Raw genomic sequence first — 7,257 nt, 5'->3', positions numbered from 1 at the left:
CATATTTTTTTAAGACTGTTTGAAGCACTCTTCATTTTCAGGGCTTATTCTGCAGAAATACTGATTGGCCAAGCTGATAGGGACGTGCACTGCTTTGATGTGAAGAAGGAAATGTTCTGAATAAAAGGGACTTAACAAGTTTCCTTCAATCCATGAGCCTTGCTGAGAGCTAGAATCAAAGCTAGTAATTAAAATTATGGATTTCATGGTGTCTAATTTAAATTACATGGCTTATGTTATATGAAAGCAAATGAGCTACCCCTGCAAAAAAAAAATCAAAATTATGAGACATCAAAATACAAAGCTCATTTACTAGCGTGGATTATAGTAAATTGTACACATACCCACATTTCTGTTAAAAAAATGGGACAATAGGCCTCCCAAGAGTTTCTTTATCAGACTGGATTGGGTTTAAGCAAACAGTGTGAGTAGGCTTTAATCAACTCCTTCTCTAAACCTGTCAGTCATGGAAATTCCACAATTTATCTAAATAACTGTTCAATTATTTGACTACATTATTAGAGCACAGTTTTGTTTTTCCTAACACTGAACATAAACCAAATCTGTTGCAAGCAAAACTGATACTTCTTGGGGCAACCTTGATGAGAAAAAAAGTTAGCTCAGTTCTTTCAGTGACAACATTTACATGTCTGAAGAAAATTATACTCTCTGCTGCCTGATTTTATCACATTTAAACCAACCAAGATGCAAACTTTGTTACTTTTCTAAACTCCAGTTTCTCCACGTCCTTCCTGATGTGCTGTAGCCCAGCATCTTCCTCTCTGTGTGGCTCTCCTGTCTCTGATTAATAAATTTACAGCAAGAGATTTACAGTCTTTTCCACAGTCCTGAAATCTTATCACTTATTTCCCATTTTGCGTTTGTGCAGTTGACTTTTCCTCTGAAAGCACCGTCTTTATTGTCTTTACTTAATTTTCTCTTATGGATTTCAAGCTGTTTCACCCATTTATCAAAAAGATTTTTAATTCTAAGCCTGCTTGCACTGCATCCAAGCGCAATATTGTTCAAAAATGTGACATCTCATTGCCTAAGACATTAATGAAAGTGGAGAATAGTAGAAAAATCAGGACCTATAGACTTGATAAAATTATTCCTTGATAATGCTTTCTCAAACAGGCTTTGCTGCTTACTTATCTGTTATGAATCATACTTACTGGCATGACTGTCTGAGTCAGATCAGAAGTCTCTCTAAAGTGAAAAACATCTCTTCCTTGTGGACAGAGTGGCTGCTTCCCTTACTAAGCTTGAGGAGCTTATAAATTGACTGTTTAATAATGTATGGTAATATCTCTCCAGATACCAACTTAGTCTGAATCTTTGGCTGTCATTCTCTTACTTTTCCTTCTTTTTCCTCATTTACAGGCATGTACTATGCTTATTGGGGCTATTTATATCCTTTGGGAGTTCTCAAAGCAAATCACTGCTGCTTTAGAAACGACATCTTTACATATGCTGGGGTAACTGTGAGGATCTCTTGACCTGAAAAAGCTGCTTCATGTAAAGACCCTTTTATTTGTTAAGATGTTCCATATGGGGATTTAATACACAGTAGATAGTATCACATAAATTCAAATCCCAGTTTATTGCCCAGCCATTTAACCTCGTAAACAGACCTTAAATCTGACTTTTCTGAATTTAAATACTCACTTCCTTCCCTATTCTCCCCTGCATTCCTGTTCCCTTGTTAAATCTGATCATGTCAAACCTTTTGTCACATTTAACCTTTCTGAGAAGACTGAAGAAAAGGCACTGAGCACATTAGCCTTGCCTGTGTCATCTGCAACCTTCTCTCCTCCCTGCTGGATTCACCACTGTCTTTTGCTGTGGGAATTAAAACTCATGCTTTGCTCTGTTTCCGTTATGAATCTTCAAATAATGGGAACGATACGGTAGCAGTGACATGTAAAAGTTGTCAAAAAACCTGGATTAAACTGGAGAGGAGCAGCCTTTTCCTTTCCTTCAGCAGCAGCTGCCAAGGGATGTTCTAGTCGACTGCACCTGAAGCTGAGCGAATCCCCCTGTCCTCCTTTTCCTACGGAAGGAGATGCAAGGTAATTGCCTCTTTTAGGCAGTTGGGAGAGTTAGTTAAATCAGTTTAGGAGACTGATTTCAAACTAATTTTTGGTCTTCAACTTATTCTCACAAAATTTGAGGGAAAAATTCGTTTTTAGCAGATTCTTTTTTTTTCACAGTGTAGACTGAAACCACTAAGGAGACAGATGCAGGCAACTAGGAAAAAAAAGATCTCGCTGCAGAACTCCTTTTTTTCCCACCACCTAAATAGTGCTTGGAGTCTGGTTTTGCCAGTGAATTTGGAAAAGCTGGACGGCCCATATTTGCCTAATCAAGTGAATTCCCCTCTCTCTGCTGTAATCTTCGGTATCGTTCCCCTTTGCACAGTTAAGATTCCTAGAGGAACAATATACATTTCCCTAAATTATTCATCATCTACACCCCGTTCCTCACATTTGTATTGCCAATTGATTTGCAATTCATTTTCTGACATTTTTGGTTTACTTTGTTTTGGGCCTCTGCTAAACAAAGCCTGCCAACAGCATTCCTCGGAAGGCTAATGAACTTGCTAGAATAGCAATCACTCTCTTAGAAACCCTCTGCATACTTTTAATTTGTATTGACTCTCTGAGAGATCCAGATAATTTAGCAAGTTTCGTGGCAGACATGAAGACAAATGCTCCTGCTGACTTTCACATTCAAAACAGCCCTTAGAGCACATTTATTCCGGGCTGCAAGGGGTGACCCAAACAAAACAGACTAAACAAACCTCGTTTCCAGTGGAACTACAGTTAAAAACTTTGGCATTAGTCCCAAAAGAGACTAGCAAGGCAATCGCTGCATCACTTTGTACAACTGGGAGTTTTTCCTAAAGCTGAAGTTGATATTGTATCTGTTGTCCTAACTGATACCATCACGCTTTCCTTGTTGTTTTTGCCTTCTAAAATGGATTAAAGTGATAGCATTAATTAAGCCGACAGAATTAATTTAAGTTAAACAATGTTATCTAGTTAGATATAAATGGTACTTAATATTACCCTACAAGCTATGGTGATGGTGTATGTTCCCAATAAGAGTTTAAATATTAATGTGCTAAACTTGTCTGTCTGTTGAATATTTATTCTAAGGCATAAAGGTACTGAGAAGTGTAGCCTGTTACAGGAAAATAATAATTAAGAACAGGCATATCTTATAGCAGATATTTTTAACAGTGGAATTTAGCAGTGAACTGAACAGCAACAGGGCATCCATTGCCCAGGAATGAACCCAGTGACTACCTCCCAAAGATTAAACATCCTATTGATTTCAGTACAGCCTGAAAATACATGATGTTTTTAATAAACAACTTCTCATATTAGGCAAGCCTTTGCTGCAGCTAGTGACCTTCACATCACTATTGCTTTGTTCATTTATACACTGAGAGACATTAAACCACAAATCAGGGTGCTCAAGTTATACAAGTTCTATTCAGCATCGGTCAATACACAAGTTAGTCATCTGTGGAGTTTTATGAAAAAAATGGCTTGGTTCTTCGTAAGTTATTTGACAAGTATGGAATTAAAGGAATTAATATGAGGTTAGCAAGGCAAAGTCAAATGCAGTATCAAGCTACACATGTATGTGGTCTGACTATTTGCACGTTACAAAGGAATTTAAGGGTATTTAATGCAATTTAAGCAAGAAAGAAGATTCTGACTTCCTCATCATATCACTGAACACCTTCAACACATATCTTTGTCATTGTATTCAGGTTGAACCCAGAGGCATTCTGTTACACTGCAATTAGTCTAGACCTGGAAGCACCCAATGCCCAAATAATTCCACACAGAGATTTGCCCCACCAGGTGAACCTGCCTGCTCAGGTCCCTGCTCACCCTGGGGTGGGTCTCCATGTGTGCTCCATCCTATCGATGACAGAAGCTTGTCTGGTTCTTAAAGGGTTTGAAGACCTGTGATAATGCTTAGTATGAGTACTTAAACTCCCTTTTAGTTTCAGCGAAGCTTATGATGGAAGAAAAATTATAGAAGTGTTCCTTTTGGACTTTTGCTGCTTTCCTGCAATAAAAGGATGCACCCTATACATTCTCCTTCAGACAAAAAAGTGTTATTGATATGGAAATCAGAGTTTTTCTTTAGTTCTCATTAGCTTCTCATGAACACAGGAAAGTTTTCCCTGAGGTGCTTTGGCTTGAATTGACACATGCCTTCAGAATGGAGTTTTGGGGTGATTGCAAACAGGTCTGTTACATGAATAGGGTCTGCCCTATTTGGTACTCAATACATGCTCCACCTTTCTTCACATATGATTCTACTGAAAGAAAGCAGGACTGGGACTTTTTTAGCACATTAAGTTTCATAATATGTCCTACTTTGTGTATAAAAATACATAAATATATATGTCCAAAGAAGGGCAAGGGAGCTGGGGGAGGGTCTGGAGCACAGCTCTTATAAGATGCAACAGAGGGAGCTGGAGGGGCTTAGTCTGGAGAAAAAGAACCTCAGGGAGTCCTTCTCACTCTCTGCAACTACCTCAAAGGAGGCTGAAGCCAGGCTGGGGTTGGTTCTCCCAAATAACAAGTGACAGGACAAGAGGAAATGGACTCAAGTTGCACCAAGAGAGGTTTAGGTTGGATATTTGGGAAAAATTCTTCAAAGAAAGGGTGAACAAGCAATGTCACACGTTGCTCAGGGAAGTGGTGGAGTCACCATCCATGGAAGAATTTAAAAGACATGGAGATGGGGCACTTAGGGACATAGTTCAGTGGTGGACTGGCAGTGCTGGGTTAACTGTCAGATTTAGAGTTTTTCCCCAACCCAAATTATTCTGTGACTCTATGATTTTATATACATATATAAATTTACACGTACAAATGTGCACATCTAAAATCCAGATAGATATTTCCATATAAATGGGTATACAGATATATGGAAATATGTAATATGGCAGAGACATGCCCATACATTTATATTTGACCCCAATAAATATATATACTCTTCTAGATATTACACACCTTTTGTTCATGTAAACTCAAATCCTTGCTCTAACTAAACCTGTCTAAATTGCAGCAGGCACTTGTAGGAGTCCTTTCATATAAAATAAACATGTCATGTTCTATTCACAAATAAACAACTGCTGCCTGGATATATCACTACCAGAAACTAAGGTAGGGTATTTTAGAGTCAAACTGGGAAGTAAAATTTGGATACATGATGGTAATATCAAGGTTAACCTGTCATATCAAATACAGATATATCAAGATTAAGGAGCACCTTTTTTCTCGTCCTGAATAGCAAATTAATATCAACCTCTTTATGTGCTTTATAATATAGATTTCTATAAAAATGCCCTTCAAAATGGGTTCTTAAATCTATGTGCTAGCATAAAAAAAAAAAAAGCTTTTCATATCATCTGTTATCTTGTTTCGGGATAAAGAAAATTTTCTCATGTATTTAAACCAGGATGATATTCTTGGACAACTTCTGCTGTATGAAAATGGGATAAGTGCACTGAAACACTTTCAGGCAAGAAGCCAACAATCTCCATGCCTTATACAGAAGTGGCAGAGTGATTTTTTTTTTTTTTTTTTTTTTTTAAGGCACACCTGCTTTAGATGAAAGAAATTGAATTCCAACTCCATAACTGTCAAGCACCACCGCAAATAATAGAGCCTAAGCCTAATCATTTCAGCAATATAGCTATTTTCCTGTTGAAGCGATGGAGCAGAAATCAGCCATAGCTAGATGATATCACTTTATGTGCATGCTTTGGGAACAGTTCCATTCATCATTTCACTGCTTAATCCCTTTCAAAAACATGTTCTTCATTCCCTGGTTAATAAAAACTTTGGTTGCCTAAGTCAAAATTGTGAAAAAAAAAACACAAAAGTGGACTGTGATTTTGCCGTAATTACATAAATTCCAGAGAAAATACAGCAACTACAATAAATCATTCCAGCACTTGCACGTAATATTTCTTACATGACACCACATGCATGAGGCTGTTTATTCTGCAGTTCTGTAAGCAGCTGAATCCTCATTTCTTTTTTACAGCTCCCAGTAGGATGAAGATAACAGCAGGACAATGAAGACAATCGTTTGGCTATTGGTAATCGGGAACTGAGCACGTTTTTCATTTGGGAAGATACAGTGTGAAGAAATTGCTGGTTCTCTCCCTTTTAGCCTTGTATAATCTCACAGAGAAGAATAAAAAAAAAAAGCCAACCCCCTTCTCATAAGTCAATAAACCTACATTTATTTTCAAACCTGTCTATGGCAAGACTCAAATTCTTGATCCATGGCTGTAGTGACACCAGCACCACTGCTCCTGACATCAAAAAGGTTTTGCAATGGTACACACCATTTAAAAAAAACCCACTAGTGCCATGTTATTCTGATTTCATTAACATTTGAAGGCACAGATAAATGTCCAGAGAAAAATGAATAAGATCCTGGTTTTACTGAGAAATCTCAGTGACTGCCACGGGAAAGTCCTCAATAACATTTAACACGAGCTCAGTGTATTTCTGCTGAGTAATTGCTGAGCCCAAAAGCTTTGGTTTTCTAAGTTGCCAATGTGTCAGCATTTATTTGGGAGGTACCAATGCAATAACTGGTGAAATGCTGGCTTTTAGTTGCCTCTACACCTGAGTTCTCCTTTGCCATCTCTAAGGACTATACATTGCTCCTGACTGAGTCAACCATTGATTCAAAAACCCACATAGCCATACAGCCTTAAGTCCTAGAAGCATTTTTGAAAAAAAAAAAAAAAAAACAGCTTTCTAATCACACAATAGAGGCTTGGTGAAATGCTGGAAAATCTAGGTGCTCTCAGAGATTTTAAACTTCATTTGAAAATTCCTATTTACAGAAATCTACCAGTGGCTCACCTATGAGTGGTCGTGTGTCTCATTACAAGCAGGTAATGTTGTGGAAAAATTGGAGGGAGGAGGAAAGAGTGCAAGGAAGGAAATAAGGACAACAGTTATAAGTTCATTTGGGAAAAAAAGAGTCCTAAAGTGTCACCTTGGACAACTCAGGTTCAGTAAGGCAAATCCTAAACGATGCTCTGGGCATCCACCCTCTCCTTTTGTTTGTCTTACTGGAAGATTCAGAGCAAATACAGACTGAAATCTTGGTGCCTTGGTGGAGGAATGAAGAAGTTATTACATTCTCTAACTCTTCCTGAAGCAACTTACTGGAACAATGATAGATGCAAGGATTTTT

Source organism: Empidonax traillii, unplaced genomic scaffold (assembly GCF_003031625.1).
Source record: "Empidonax traillii isolate 1590-97213 ecotype Southwest subspecies unplaced genomic scaffold, ASM303162v1 scaffold142:size1213974, whole genome shotgun sequence".
NCBI classification, from domain to species: Eukaryota; Metazoa; Chordata; class Aves; order Passeriformes; family Tyrannidae; genus Empidonax; species Empidonax traillii.
Note: the sequence above shows the minus strand (reverse complement) of the source record.